General features: G+C 42.6%; 1 protein-coding gene across 10 annotated transcripts in view; it reads left to right on the plus strand.

Annotated features, from left to right (window-relative positions):
• The window catches only part of myo18ab (myosin XVIIIA b), a 189,784-nt gene that overhangs the window by 22,153 nt on the left and 151,481 nt on the right, over nt 1–16,150 (plus strand). The gene's annotated exons all lie outside the window — the stretch shown is intronic.

A 16,150-nucleotide genomic window follows, 5' to 3' on the forward strand; every position in this document is an offset into this window, starting at 1 on the left:
CAGTATCGAAATGAAGTTTGAAACGTCAGTATCGTGACAACACTACACTGGATAAAACTGAATAATTTAAGCTGTCACGGTGATTAATAATAGAGGACAGACAGGAGAGGAGGAGGATGCTAGTTTAGCGGCTGTTAGCTCTTTGGATCTGGTTTCGCTGTTGGAGAAGCGGCCAAATTTACCAAGAGATGTGCGCTATTAAAGGGAAAGCGACATTTTAATAATCGTAATTAGCAAATCCAAAAAGATCTTGTAGGATTTCAGTGTCCTCCTACAAACAAAATGATTTATACTTTAGCTGGTACAGTTCAGACCTCGACAAATATGTTCTGATATTCATTTAAAACTCGTTATTACTGTATTTTTCCTTTGTTTTACGCAGCACTGTTTATTCCCCTGAAGCCTCTGGCACTCTCTCTGTGGTTACTTTTATTGCTGATGTTAAACTATCCATTGATTTACGCAGCGCTCCATCTCTCTCAGGTTTTATGAATGGAGTTTGGTGAGTGCTTGGCTCAGACCTGGGTGTTAAAGTGATGAGTGTTTGGCCCGAGCTGCAGGTGTAAAGCCGCAGTAAGCCTTTTTTTTTTTAAGAGTGTAGAGTGACTCGGCATCTGTGAGAGCTTACACTGCAAAACAAAACGCAAACAGCCCCTCTGCCTAGTCACCCGTCTCTCCTTGATCTCCTCTCCCCGTCTCCCTCAAAGTATGAGTCAGCGTTTAAATCTGTAATATGGATTATTTTGTTCTGTTGTTCTGTCCAAGGCTCAACGATTAGGGGAAACTATCTAATTGTGATTTTTTTTTCCGAGAAGCATAATAATTTATGTTTTAATAATGGGATTCTGTTCTGCCACTTGCCAAGTCTCCATGGAGATGTTATTGCTTTTGTGTGGAATCTTTTTGCCTGGAAAGTTTTGCAGTATGGCATTAAACTCATCTATTTATTGGTTTTAGCTTCCTGTTATATGCAACATTTAAGGACCTTTTCCCATAAAAAAATACAATATTTTGTTAAGAGTTATTAATCAGTATGGCAATAGTCCTTATGTGGCCCAAACTGTGGCTGAAACTATTATTATTATTATTATTATTATTATTATTATTATTATTTAGAATATTGTTTATAATAATAAATCACAATGCATTATTCTGAAACCAATGGATTGTTAGTGCAGTGTAATTTTGTTACAGTTAAGGTTCATAGGTGCCACCTGTGTGTGTGTGTAGGGGTGTGTGTGTGTGGTGTGTGCGTGCGTGCGTGTGTGTGTGCCCGCGTGTGTGTGTGTGCGCGTGTTGACAGTGAAGGGGAGGTAATATAAGTGATAAATGGAGTGTTATCTCTGGGTGTTTCCTCTGAGTCTCTGGGCGGAGTTCTTTCCTTCGTCATAATTACAGAGTTAAAACCACAAATATCAGAGACGCTAAACAGGTCAGTGTGTGTTTCATGCTCTGCCATTTAAAGCCCGAGCAGCAAAGTGTTTCATATAGAAATTAGAACTGGCAAGAACTGGAGAAGTAGTCATAGAATGTTTGATTTGTTGATTGTAGAATCTGTTAAATCAGACCTATACTGCAGAAGGGACTTTTCAGAGCTTTAAACATGTTATAGTCGTTTCCCCTCAACTTGTACGAATCACTCTAATACAGCTCTGAGTGAGTACATGTTTGAGTAATCCTAAATCGCTTATTTTCAAGACGCCATTTTGCCGATCAACTCCCGTTTTCACACCCACTGTAACCTACATACTTCATTCTCCAGTTATATATTCGTAATCGATAATACGAGTAGGATTCTCAGCAGCATTGTGTTGTCATTTTGGTACAAATGAAAAAAAAAATAAAAAAATCAGGTGCTCTCTCATGATGTGCATCTATCCATTGAAGGGCTGACTCTTTGTTGTGATGTTTACGGCGGCATCAGCTCCGTTGGGCACCGCAGGTTTCTAACGCGGAAGTCAGTGGTCAGTTTGTTTCTTTTATGAAGTCGTTTTAGGCGAATGTTGTGGTTTACAATGTCCAAATTATAACATAATGTAGCAGCGGTAGCAGTGTTAGCGTTTGGACCTCACTGACCTCTGCTGTGTTCAATGCAGGAGGCAGGATACAGGAACAAGAGGAAGTGGCTCTGTGGAAGGATATTGTTTCTATTTGTGTCTGTGCTCTGTCCTGGAGGAAATTACTCTGGGACCCCTCACTGTCTGAGGACTACACTGAATACTTGTGAGGGGAGGTTTGCTCTAGACACACTCAAAAACACCACTCTGCAATCTGATGAGGCTTCTGTTCTTTGTGTGGTCGGGGTGTTTCTGTTGGGAGTTTGCATGTTCTTTCTGCTTAAAGTTGACTTATATAATATTTGCTGTGCCTCCATTTTTCAAATTTTGTCTCTTTCTTTATAAAAGTCTCCATAGTCATTTTCCAGGTATGCAAAAACCAACTTGGAAAACAGACTTGGAAAACAAAGTCAGTTTTCCCAAGTTGGTTTTTGCAAAGTCGGTTGTTCCCCAAGTCGGTTGTTCCCCAAGTCGGTCGTTCCCCAAGTCGGTCGTTCCCCCAAGTCGGTCGTTCCCCCAAGTCGGTCGTTCCCCCAAGTCGGTCGTTCCCCCAAGTCGGTCGTTCCCCCAAGTCGGTCGTTCCCCCAAGTCGGTCGTTCCCCAGGTCGCTCGTTCCCCCAAGTCGCTCGTTCCCCAGGCCGCTCGTTCCCCAGGCCGCTCGTTCCCCAAGCCGCTCGTTCCCCAAGCCGCTCGTTCCCCAAGCCGCTCGTTCCCCAAGTCGCTCGTTCCCCAAGTCGCTCGTTCCCCAAGCCGCTCGTTCCCCAAGCCGCTCGTTCCCCAAGCCGCTCGTTCCCCAAGCCGCTCGTTCCCCAAGCCGCTCGTTCCCCAAGCCGCTCGTTCCCCAAGCCGCTCGTTCCCCAAGCCGCTTTTGCCAAGTCGCTTTTGCCAAGTCGCTTTTGCCAAGTCGCTTTTTCCCAGTCATTTTAGCGTTAGCAATTAGCCACAATTTCTGTCTGCCTCTCTTCTTGCCTTGGATCCAGAACACACACTTCTCCAATACTTAATGAAGATGTGAGTCATGTCATTGTTGAATCACCCAGACTTCAGGTGGGCGTGATTGACAGGTGGATTAACCAATCAGGGGCATGCTTGGCTACTTACAAGAAGCAAAGAAAAAAAAAAAAATCACAGAGGACTGAAGAACATGGCGAATTTCTGTAGAATCATTGAGCGAAGCAATAAAGCATTCTGTTAATCTGAGGTGAGAGAAATATTCAAAATGAGTTTATTCAAAATGATGGTTGACCAATGAGCTCCTTCATCACTGAAATAAACAGATGTGATCGGACAGCTGTGTTTTGTTTTGGCTCGAGACGCGACGGAGGGCGTGGGGACCAGATTAATGTCTCTATATTTAAAAAAAATGATCATACTGGACTTGCCAGACAACCTCCCCTCGCAACTGAGAGGAAAATCAGCTGGTGTCCATAAACCATTATATGACAATGTTCCAAATTTCATATCATAAGACACTGAAAGCTCTTTACATCAAGGAACCACTCACCCATTCAGACACTGGGGGTAAAGGGGGTTAAGTGTCTTACCCAAGGACACAACGACAGCACCGCCAACCTCTGGGTCCGTGGATGTGACCGCTCAAACGATGATGTTCATATCGAGAACGGGATTTGAACTGCCAACCTTCATATCAGAAGACAAACACTCGCTCTACGTAAAACTAACTACTTCTGAAGTTGATATAAAGCCTACAGTGTCTGAAGCAAGTCCCCACTTCCTGGTCTTAACTGTTTATTGAACGTTTTTGGCCCCAGCCTCTTGACCCCTAACCCCGCAGCGGTCGCCCTCAGTGGAATCATGGGAGTTTGTGTAAAAATGTGTGTTCGGGCCTTCCCACGCATTCCTCCCAGATTAGCGCGGCCGCAGAATTAGCTTGAGCCCAGTGTGGTCTGCGTTACACAAGCTATTATCTGCCTGTTAGCGCCATGTGTGGAGCTGTCAGTGGATTTTGGTCAAGTGAGTGTGTTAAATCTATTCACAGAGAACTAGGATCGTAGGTCGTTGGATTTGATTGGCTGGCTCGCAAAACTTTTCATACCAAAGTACCACCAAAGTGTAGATTTGGCTTTCTGAGAACCTCCAGATCTCAACCAGGTCTACGAATGCACCGATCTGATACTGCTTTTGGATTTCGATGCAGATACGGAAACATTTTGCTGGATCAGACGTTTAACTTGACGTAATAAGACTATTTACAGGTCGTATTTGGCCTAGAAAGTCTCGTAATGTTTGAAGTTTTATTCATACGAAGTTGTTCTGTGGTTCCTTGAGAGATAAGTAACAGGTGCATACGACATTTGGATCAGTTTGGGTTATTTACGTACTAATTTTACTTTTGTTTTAAGGAAATAAATGCTGTGTTTTGTCTCTGCGCTGGTGTCTGTTAATACCGGGGATCAGCAGACACTTAAAATAGTATCGAAATCGGTATCGGAGCTGAAAAAGCTGGATCGGTGCAGCTCTAAACGGGACTATTCCAGGTCTAATCTCGGTCTAAACCAGGTCTAAAAGAAGACTACCTCATTTCCACTGTAGTTCTAAAACAAGAAATGATCCAAAGGAGGGTAAAAAGTGGATAAAATAAACTCTAAATGAGACAAAATCCACAAACTGAAGAGCTCACACTGCGTTAATGCATCGCTTTGTCACAGAAAAAGGTTAAAAACAGTGGGCACTACATAGACCCATAATCCTTTGCACCGTTTCAGTACAGCCAGCATGAAGATATGACTAATATTAGACACTTCCACCTCCACAATATGGCTGTTCTCCAGTGTATAAAGGAAAAATGTGATGTGGCATTTTCACTGATTTGTACTAAATGGTGAATGTTTCTGCTCCCTGTTGCAATATTTTGAGGACTCTTCCCGATTGAAAAGATAAGCTATTTTGTTTAGAGTTGTTAATCGCTATGGCAACGGTCCTACTTTTTCGTTCTGGATTGATAGAAGAGCCTAAGTCGCTTTACTAATGCGGTTATAAATGGCAGAGTTTTGGATTTGTGAATAACAATTTTTTAGATATTTTTATTAGATATTAGAGGTTCATTTCTGTCCTGTGAATGTGACTTTTTTAGTATCGATACCTGCTCAAATGAGTATCTATTTTCGATACTCGTTGTATTATCAGTTAGTATGTGATTTTTGATGCTTGTGACCGCCCGAGCACAATCAGATCACAGCCGTTGAGTGAGTTAGTGTTAATTTGATCCTGGTTGTCCTGTGCTTTTCCGTGTTTGTTGGTACATTCCACACCGGAGCGCCGCCCTCCGCTCTCGGAACGTGTTTGGACAGATTCCAGCTCGGGCATGTGTCACTTAACGTCTGGATCCTCCTCCATCCTCCTCCACTTCTCCACTCCTTCGTCTCCTCTTTCACCTCTTTCTCCTCCTCCCTCTTCTCCTGCTCTGCTCCTTTCTCTCTCGTTCCTCTTCCCCTTGCTCCTCTTCCTGCTCTTCTTCCGCCTCCTCTCTCCGCATCCTCTTTCCACCTCCTCCTTCTCCCTCCTCTTCCTCTTCACCATCCTTCTGTCGTCCTCCTCTTCCTTCTCCTCCTCGACCTCTTTCTGCCTTTCCTCCTCTGTTCCTCAATCGTCCTTCTCCTCCTCCCTCTCTTCCCCTCCTCCTCCTCCTCGTCTCCATCTTTTGGTTCATTCTGATCCAGGAGTCTGCAGAGTTTGAGTTTTGACACTTGTGATTATTTTGAGCCTGGATCTGTTCATTCTCTACGTACTGTCAAAAGCCACATCTGCCCTGGGGTAGACTGACAGAAGTGGGGCTGCCAATCTGCACCACTGGCCCCTCCAACCACTGCTAATCACTTACATACTGCACATTTATACACAGACAATTTGGATGAAGTGTCTTGCTCAAGGGCACAATAACAGTACGCACAGGTTAGAGTCGGACGCTGGACGAGTGCTCCAAACACTGAGCCGCTAAGTTTTGCAATTAAAGTTGATCAGTATTTTTTATTACAGCCCGATGCACTGAACAGGGACAGAACTGGGCCTGAACCAGGGACTAAACCGAGGATGGAATCAGGGAGTGAATCGTCGACTGAACCGGGACTGAACCAGGGACTGAACCGGGACTGAACCGGGACCTAATCGGGGACTGAACTGGAACTTAACCAGGGACTGAATTGGAAACTGAATCCGGGATTGAACTGGGACTGAGCCAGGGACTAAACCAGGGAATGGACCGGGGATTGAACCAGGGACTGAACTGGGGATTTAACCAGGACCTGAACCAGGGACTGAAGCGGGAACTGAACCAGGGACTGAACCAGGGATTGAACCAGGAACTGAACCAGGGACTGAACCGGGAATTCAACCAGGAACTGAACTGGGGACTGAACCAGGGTCTAAACCCGGCCTGACCCTCCCTCTCCTGTTTTATGTTGGCGTGTGGCGTAGAAAGCGTGTTGGCCTCACGTGTGTGGACAAAGCCGTGTGACCTACATTAGCCACAGCTGCAGGGCACAACAGGGACCAGAGACTTACTGGTCCTGTCCCATTCTGTCCACTGCACAACAGCTTCTACCTCTGTGTCCTCTGCTGTCTGAGCTCCTGTCTGCTGTTTCCCAAACCTGAACCAAATACTGCGATTAGATTAGTGATTTATGTTTTTAAAGGGCCCATTTTACGCCATTTTATGTTATAATGTTTCCTCATCACAAACAGACCTGGAGTTGTGTTTTGTTTCATTCACACATGTTTAACACGCAAACCCTGTATATTTACACTGAGCTCTCAAACTGGTAACACTCTGTTCCACCTTGTGATGTCATGTGGTAATACAGGAAGTGCTCCAGTGTGTTTGTACTCCACACACCTTCACTTGAATCATTTCCAATCTACTGAATGAAAGGTAAAACGTAGCTGTTAGCTACCACAAGGTGACATCACAAGGTGGAGCAAAGCATTTTGAGCTTTAGAGATGTCGACAGGCTGATAATAAAGGGTTGTGTGAATGAAACAAAACACAACTCCAGGCATGTTTGTGACGAGGTAGCAACGCATCCAAAAGAATTGACAAAAAGCCTGAAATCTGAACTGACAAACTAATACAAGAATCACATTTCAGAACATGTTTGTACAGCTCTGAACTACACGGTTAGCTGTTTTTATACAGAATAAGATGTGAGGTTTTGTTTGTGGAGGAAATTATGGCACAAAAATGACAACCTTTGCGATTTGCTGATTGCGTCCATTCAAATTTCATTTTTGGTTTGATTGCGATTAATCTTGCATGTGCTAAAGGGTTTGTGAGTGCTATGGATCAGGTAGACAGGTTTAAATACACACTTTCCCATTTGTGCTATTAAAAATAGGTTCCCCACCTTTAAGGACTACAACTTTATTATACAAGAGACAATATTATGTAACCCAATGGTCAATGGTCACATTTTTATGTAACGCTTTTCCATGTTCAAGTCACTCAAAGCGCTTTACATCAAGGAACCACTCCCCCTTTCACACACACATTCATGCACCAGTTTACACAGACACTGGGGGTGAGGTGGGTTAAGTGTCTTGCCCAAGGACACAGCATTCATCTGTGAGAGCTGGAACCATACCGCTCAACCATTGATGTTTATGTCGAGAGCAGGTTTCAATTTAGACCCTTCAAACACACAGCCATGAATTCTGGACTTAGAATGTATTGCAAATATTTAAAGCTAAAGTTAAGGTACACTTTATTGTCCCCGTAGGGAAATTTGACCTCTGCATTTGACCCATCCTTCAACCTGTCAGGAGCAGTGAGACCCATCTCCAGATCTTGACCTAATCTCGGTCAGGACTACCTTAGCCGGAGTATGTGACGTATTGTGCACGTTTTGGATTGATAGGTGAAACTGGAGTACGATTTTTGGCATATACGGATCGATAGTAAAACTAGTATCGAAACTAGACACTCATCTGAGCAGGTATCGATACTAAAAAAGTCACAATCCTAACCCTGGACCACTGAGGAATTACACAGATATGTTGGATATTCCCACGTGTCCTTACATCGAAATCAAGAATTGTGCCAACACTACCCAGAACTCCACCCTTATGCCGGTAATACAATCTATACATTTTTATTTCTTTATCTTGAGGCTGTTTCATTTCATTTCAGGCTTGTGTCTCGATTGCGCTGACCCCATAAACTTGTTGGCCCAGATCTGAACATGTTAAATTACATTGACGTTGAAACCAGGCCAAACCTTTTCTCCCACTGCTTGTATCTGGCTTCATTCATCACATTTAGGCGGAGTGTGCGGTGAGGCGTCAGTCCAAACCTGCCCTCAGCCTCAGGTGAAGCTTCCAATAGGCGTTTGTCATTTTAATGGGAAAGCTTCAGTTTATCTTCACGGCCTTGAGGGGTTTGAGAGCCATCTGGACGTATTAGCGTTGTCACGAGACCGAAATTTCAAACTCTATTTCGATACTAAGGAATAGACTTTTAGACTTTTAGCTTTATTTGAGTGAAGCCGAACGCCGTGGGTGACGTCACATTCACTTAGTCCACTCATTACCGATTCTGATACCACGATGATAATAAAAACACTTTCTTTAAACGGTAGAATGTGATTTTCCACATTAAATGGTAGTACTTTCTTTTGTATTTCCATGCGTCCTTATATCTGTGTAATCCCTCAGCACACATGTGTCAAACTCAAGGCCCGGGGGCCAAATGCGGCGCGCCATTGTCATTTTATGCGGCCCGCGACGAGGTAAATTTAATTGTATGACTGTCTTAAAATGTCAGTGTATCAGGAGTTACGCAGTTAGACATATTTTTTTATATCTTTGCAAATTTGAGATGAGCTACTCGTCAGTTCGTCTTATACTTTAAAACAACTTCAGCTGCTTCACATAAAAGTCAACAAAAGACAAGAATAAAACACCAAGATATCCTGTGTAATGAGTATTAAATGCCAGGGAGAAGATGTGGGTTTTCAGTCTAGTTTTAAACTGTCAGGAAAGGATCATTTCTGTCCCGTGAATGTGACTTTTTAAATATTGATACTAAAATTGGTACCGAAACTATATACTGATTTGAGCAAGTATCGATCAGTATCTGAATAGAATCATGCAGGTCATGTGACACCTCCAGAAAGTTACGTATTGTGCCTTTAACAGTTTATTTAGTTTGACTTGAACCTCTTCCAGGCACCTTTTTAATGGTCAAAATTTAATTGTCGCTAATCCGGGTTAGTCTCTCGGCTGGCCTGGGAATGCTTTGGGGTCCCACTAGAGGAGCTGGGGAAAGTGTCTGGGGTGGGGGAAGTCTGGGAGTCCCTGCTTTGACTTAAAAATTAGATGGATGGACTAATTAGGAGTTTGTCATTTATCCCGACCCTACGAACATTTTTGCCAACTCATTGTTAAAAGCTCAAATAGAGAAATCCTGTCATGGCAGTGTAGACGTTACAGCCAAAGGAACAGCATTTCCATGGAAACAAGCAGGAACAGGCCCTCCTCCAAGACAAATACGAGTCAGGTTTATGGAGATGCAAAAAAAATGCTAAGAGGTTATACATTAGCCATTAAAATGCAAACTATCACTGTTTTTTGCTGTTTTTTAGGCGAGTTGGCAGCTTCATCTTTGAAACCCATCACATGATTATTTGATTCATTTGACACATTTATAACTTGCCCAAACAGGTCTCATCAAAATGGCTTCCAACGTTTTTTTTAAATCCAGGTGAAAGGGTGAGGTAAAGTGTTAATCCATAATCCTCCATAATCTGGACTGGTCAATCTAAAGCTGTTTTCATATTGTCCCAGTCAAACAAATCCCTATGAAATTATTTGGGTTTAATCCCTCCACTGTAGTGTTCACATCTGCTCTGCAGAGGGCGCCAGAGAGCACCAGGGTCTGACCCACTGTCTGCAGTTTAAACAGAATGAACCAAACTGCAACCTGCCCCAGCAGTATGATTGAAAAGTCTGTGGAATAAGTACTATTGCTACTGCTGCTACTACTACTATTACTACTGCCACTAATACCAGCTGACTATGACTACTACCACCACTACTAACCGATTACTACTACTAGCACTATGGCTACAGCTACTTCTACCATCCTACTACTCCTAGTACTACTGCTTCTACGACCGCTACTACTCTACTACTAGCCTACTACTGCTACAACTACTATCCTACTACTATGACTACCACTGCTACTACTACCTGATTACTATCACCACTATCTCCACCACCACTACTACTACTACTACTACTAGCCTGCTATGACTACTACTACTATGACTACTGCTACTACCAGCTTACTACTACTAGCCTGCTATTACTACTACAATGACCATTACTACTACTGCTACCACGACCGCTACCACGACCGCTACCACGACCGCTACCACGACCGCCACTACCCTACTACTACAACTACTAGTAGCCTACTACTACTGCTACGACTACTATCCTACTACTACGACTACCACTGCTACTACTACCTGCTTACTACCACCACCACTACTGCTACTACTACTACTACTACTACTACTACTACTACTACTACTACTACTACTACTACTACTACTACTACTACTACTACTACTACTACTACTACTACTACTACTACTACTACTACTACTACTACTACTACTACTAGCAGCCTGCTACGACTACTGTGACTATGCTGTGCTACTACCAGATTACTACTACTAACCTGCTATTACTACTATTATGACCACTACTACCCTACTACTAGCCTACTACTACTGCTACGACTATTATCCTACTACTATGACTACCACTACTACTACTACGAGCTTGCTACTACTACTGATACTACGACCACTACTACTTCTACTACTGCCACTACTAGCCTGCTGCTACTGCAACTACTATCACACTGTTTGGCAAATGTTATCAAATCTTATCAAATATACTTCTTTAAATGTACCACGTGTACCATCAGTCAGACCTGTCTGTGTAGTGTTTGTCTTGTAGCTCTATGTGTTTTCAGTGTAAACTCGGACACTTTGGCATTTGGAGACACTGTCCTGACACTGTCCTTGGGGATTAGAACTGGAAACCACAGCGGCACAGTCGAGCCTCTTATCTGCAGTCGGAAATGTGCCTCAGATTACACAAACTCACATACTTTAAATACTACCACATTTCTCTGTTTGATTCAACAGATTGTTCCTCAAACTGTGGTACGTGGGGCTCCTTCAGGTGACACTTGGACAACTCTTAAACCCTGTATGGAAAGTTATAAAACATAAAATACAAATGTAAATGTGAAGGTGTTCAACAGTGTTTTAAAGGTGCGCTATGGAACTTTTATGGGTTGAGGGCCCGTAACCAGCTTCTCTCCCTGAAGACATTCCTAGCAAAGTAATAACACCTCCATCCATCTTCTTCGGCTTATCTGGGGCCGGGTCGCAGGGGCAGCAGTCTGAGCAGGGACTCCCAGACTTCTCTCACCCCAGACACTTCCTCCAGCTAATCCTGTGGGACCCCCATGCATTCCTAACCTCACCTATAATCCCTGTTTTTGTCCTACTTTAGTCCTGGTTTAGATGTTTATTCCTACCCTCACCTATGGTCCCTTTTTTAGTCCTGGTTTAGACCTGATTTATCCATCCATTTTCTTCCACTTATCCTGTGCTGGGTCACGGGGGCAGCAGTCTGAGCAGGGACTCCCAGACTCAACCCAGACACGTCCTCCAGCTCCTCTGGTGGGACCCCAAGGCGTTCCCAGGCCAGAGAGAGACATAGTCCCTCCAGCGTGTCCTGGGTCAGGACCTCATCACACGTTTTACCAAAAGAAGCCAGGAAACCGTCTCTCTTGTTCTGTCTCTCTGTCTCGTCTCTGTCTCGCTCTTTCTGTCTCTTGCATCTCTGTCTGCCTGTCTCTCTCCGTCTCTCACTCTCTCTGTCTCTCTTTCTGTCTCTCACCTCTCTGGCTCTGTCTCTCACCTCTCTGGCTCTGTCTCTCTCCCTGTCTCTCTTTCTCTCTCTCTGTTTGGCTCTCTCTCTGTCTCTCTTTCTGTCTCTCACCTCTCTGGCTCTCTCTCTCTCTCTCTCTCTCTCTGTCTGTCTCTCTCTCTGTTTGGCTCTCTCTCTGTCTCTCTCCCTGTCTCTCTTTCTCTCTCTCTGTTTGGCTCTCTCTCTCTCTCTCTGTCTCTCTCTCTGTCTCTTTCTCTCTCTCTTCTCTCTCTTTTCCACTCATTGCCTGATTACTATTTGAATCCATTTGACTCTATTTTAATCTCAGTCATGTCTGTCACTGCTCATCTCTCAAACGTCAGTTTCTCTTTACATTTTCTCTCTCATCCTATGCTATTAATTGTAATTGCATAATAACTCTCTCTCTCTGCTTCAGGACTAAACTTGCCTCATAATAACGACCGTTGCTGTAGCGATTTACTGTTATAAACAAACTCGTATACGTTTCTTTTTTACTGGGAAAAAAGTCCTCAAAAAGTTGCGTAACAAATCTGAAACCAGGAAGCAGTTGATTTAAAACCCAAATTTGAAGATCGTAAAATAAACAAAACAACAAAGCGCCTTTCAAAAATATGACTCTTGTGTTAATCATTTGAAAAGAAGCATTTTCTCCGACACAGAAATTCTGAAGTCGTCATTTTCTGGCGTGGTTTGTTTTGGAGTAAACTCGAGCCCATCCAGCGCCGCAGCTCGGGGTGGAGTGTCCATGTTTTTAACGAGCTCATAAACTCTTCTTTACAGCCTCCGTCATCATCTGCACATTAGACATTACGCAGCCATTACCGCTCTGTTGTCATGGGATACGCTGGTCCAGCTCTTTCCGCTCCGATGCCGATTCTGATTCTACGGATTAGACATCGACTGATATTAGGTTTTTCATGGCCGATACCGATTGTTTAGAAGTCAGAGCAACGATGGGGCGATACTTTTGGGCCTTTTTTTTTAACCACAAACCAATCACTTCATATTAAAATGTTAATATAAAGCTTTATGTGTATTTTCTACAGGCAGCAGATCAACCAAAACTAAAATATTGGCGTCTCCTGGATATTTAAGGTCACGGAAAACTCATCCAACCGATATATCGATCTATCTCTGCGCTGGTATCGGTTCATTTTAATCCACAGTAGAGACGGAGAACAGCGTTTAAACTAAACTGATCCGAATTTGTTATGTGGCTGTTGTTTATGCCACAAGTAACGACAGAAGCTTTTACGTGTGGTCGACCTCAGAACTACAGCTGGAACAATCTGGAAAAAAAAACTGTTCAGACAAGAACTGTGACTGTGATTAGATTTGTGATTTATGTTTTAATAATAACATCACTCTCACCACATTTCTCTTTCTTAATCATCACTCCCTCCTCTCTCTCTCTCTCTCTCCTCCCCTCTCTCTCTCTCATATGCACCTCCCTCCCTTTTCAGCTCCCCACCCTAACCCCCATTTTTCTCTCTCTCCTCCTCTCCCCCTCTTTTCACCCTCACCCCTGTCCCTCTCTTTCTGCCACTTTTCTCTGCCTGTCTCTTTATCTCCCCATCTCGTTCTATCTGTATCTGTTCATCTCTATTTTTAGCTCTCTAGCTCTCTTTCTCTCTCTGTTTTGCTCTTTCTCTCTATCTCTGTCTTTCTTTATCTTAGTCTCTCTCTTTCTCTATCTCTCTTTATCTCTCTCGCGCTCTCTCTGTATCTCTATCTTGCTCTTTCTCTCCATCTCGCGCTGTCTTTATCTCTTTCTCTTTCTCTTTATCTCTCACTCTCTTTAGCTATCTTGCTCTCTTTCTCTCCAACTCGCACTCTTTCTCTATCTCTTTATCTCTCTCGCTCTCTCTCTGTATCTCTATCTTGCTCTTTCTCTCCATCTCGTGCTGTCTTTATCTCTTTCTCTTTATCTATCTTGCTCTCTTTCTCTCCATCTCGCACTCTTTCTCTCCATCTCGCACTCTTTCTCTCTCTCGCTCTCTTTATCTTACTCTCTTTCTCTCCATCTCGCACTCTTTCTCTATCTCTCTCGCTCTCTCTTTCTCTCTCTCTGTCTGTTTCTCTCATCCTCTCTTTATCTCCCTCTTGCTCTTTCTTTATCACTTGCTCTCTTTCTCTCCCACACTTGCTCTTTCTCTCTTCTCTCTTTTTATCTCCATCTCTTTCTTTCTCGTATCTCCCTTCCTCTCTTGCTCTCTCGCCTTCTCCCTCTCTCTCTTGATCTCTTTTTCTGTTTCTTACTCTCTATCTCCCTCTCTCTTTATTTCCCTCCCTCTCTCCCTCTTCCTCTCCTTTCTGCCCTGTTACATCATCCCTCCCTCCCTCCTCTCTCCTCTCTCTGTTCTTCCCTCTCTCTTGTAAATAAACCACAGTGGTCATATGTTGGAGGCGTCAGTCACTTCACTCTTTCTTTTGTGTCATGGAGAGCACGCGGGATGGAGAGAGCACGCGGGATGAAGAGAGCACGCGGGATAAAGAGGCTTTGTGTGAAGTCCACGCGCGCCCATAGTGCTCTGGCGCCATCTTGTGGACTGTTTAAGGAGGTTCAGGGCTTTGGAAAATACTCAGTTCAATATAGAGTCCTTTATCAAAATATTTTAGTTTTTGAAAAGCACATGTTCATATTATATCGTTACCACATTAAAGACGCAGTGTGTAACTTTCCGGAGATGGCGCGTCAGCTGCATGATTCCACAGAAATGGAAAGTTAAAACCATACTGCGGAACATTCTCCAAGGAGACAGATAAATTCTACTTCATACTGTGGAACGTTATAGTGAAAAGGAACAACATTTCCTCCAGACCAACTACAAGTCAGGTTTGTGGAAATGCAAGCCCGCTCAGAGTAAAGACACAATGAGTTTTTTAGTCTTATTGACACAACCAAAATAAAAAATAAAAAAATAAATAAAAATAATAATAATAATAAAAATAAATAAATAAATAAATAAATAAATAAATAAATAAATAAATAAATAAATAAATAAATAAATAAATAAATAAATAAATAAATAAATAACATTCTTTTATGCTAGTGTTTTTGGCTAAAAGTTGATGATTATTAAAATAAATCTTGGTCTTAAATAAAGATGGGAACATAGCTGCTGTACTGTCCTGTTCAGTTACACCACCAACCTCTAGGTGGCGCTTTAACCTATGCTATGTAAATGAACCTGATCAAACATAGAATACATTTGGGATTCAAAATGATGAATACTTAGGGCTGTATCACTACATCAACTTCAATTCATGTTAGATTTCTTTGCACAACTGGGAAACTATGGATCCTTTTTTTTTTACTATACAAGATTTGAGCCGTAAAAGATTAAATAAAAAACTTCTATGACTCAATACAAACTAAGCACTAGCGTTTGATTTTGTTGTTTTATTTTTTGCAGCTTATGTTTTTAACCATATTGTAGATTTGGAATAGTTTTTGTGGTTTAAATCTGCTCTTGGATTAATGCGTCAGTGGCAGAAATTAGTCTCAATATTATCGTTTATCTTCTATATTTACTTCCAGGGCTGACAGAAATTTGGGGGCTAGGGGCAAAAAGTCTCACACGGGCCCCCCTCTAATATAAATTCATATTAATAGGAAAAAGTCCAAATCTGGGCCGCTAAGACCCTGGGACCCGAGACAACAGACCCTTTTGTTTCTGTCTTCTTCACCATTATGTCGCACTTTAACCTCCTGAGACCCCGAGCTCTTGCAGGATTTTATTTGCAAAAACTATTAAGTGCCTGAACACACACATTTTGAGTGTAAAAAACAAAATGAGAAACAATTGTGCCTCTTGGAACAATGTGTCTCATTTGAAATGCTGCGAACAGGCGCAGGAAGACATGTGCCTTTAAGTAAAAATAAAAATAAATAATAATAAAAAATAAATAAAATAAAATAAAAAATAAAATAAAATAAAATAAAATAAAATAATACATATTCTAAACTCTTAGAAATATTCAAAATTGAACATGTTCTTGTTGCTGTTCTTCTTCTAAAAATTTGCACTGTGGCCTAGACAACCCAAAATGTGCCGTTCACAGATCAGGACGCCAGGTCTCAGGAGGTTAAATTTGCTGTCGTGACAGACCTACTGTTGCCATGGCGATTTACAATTCAAAAG

The sequence above is a fragment of the Periophthalmus magnuspinnatus genome, chromosome 13 (assembly GCF_009829125.3).
Source record: "Periophthalmus magnuspinnatus isolate fPerMag1 chromosome 13, fPerMag1.2.pri, whole genome shotgun sequence".
Classification (NCBI taxonomy): domain Eukaryota; kingdom Metazoa; phylum Chordata; class Actinopteri; order Gobiiformes; family Gobiidae; genus Periophthalmus; species Periophthalmus magnuspinnatus.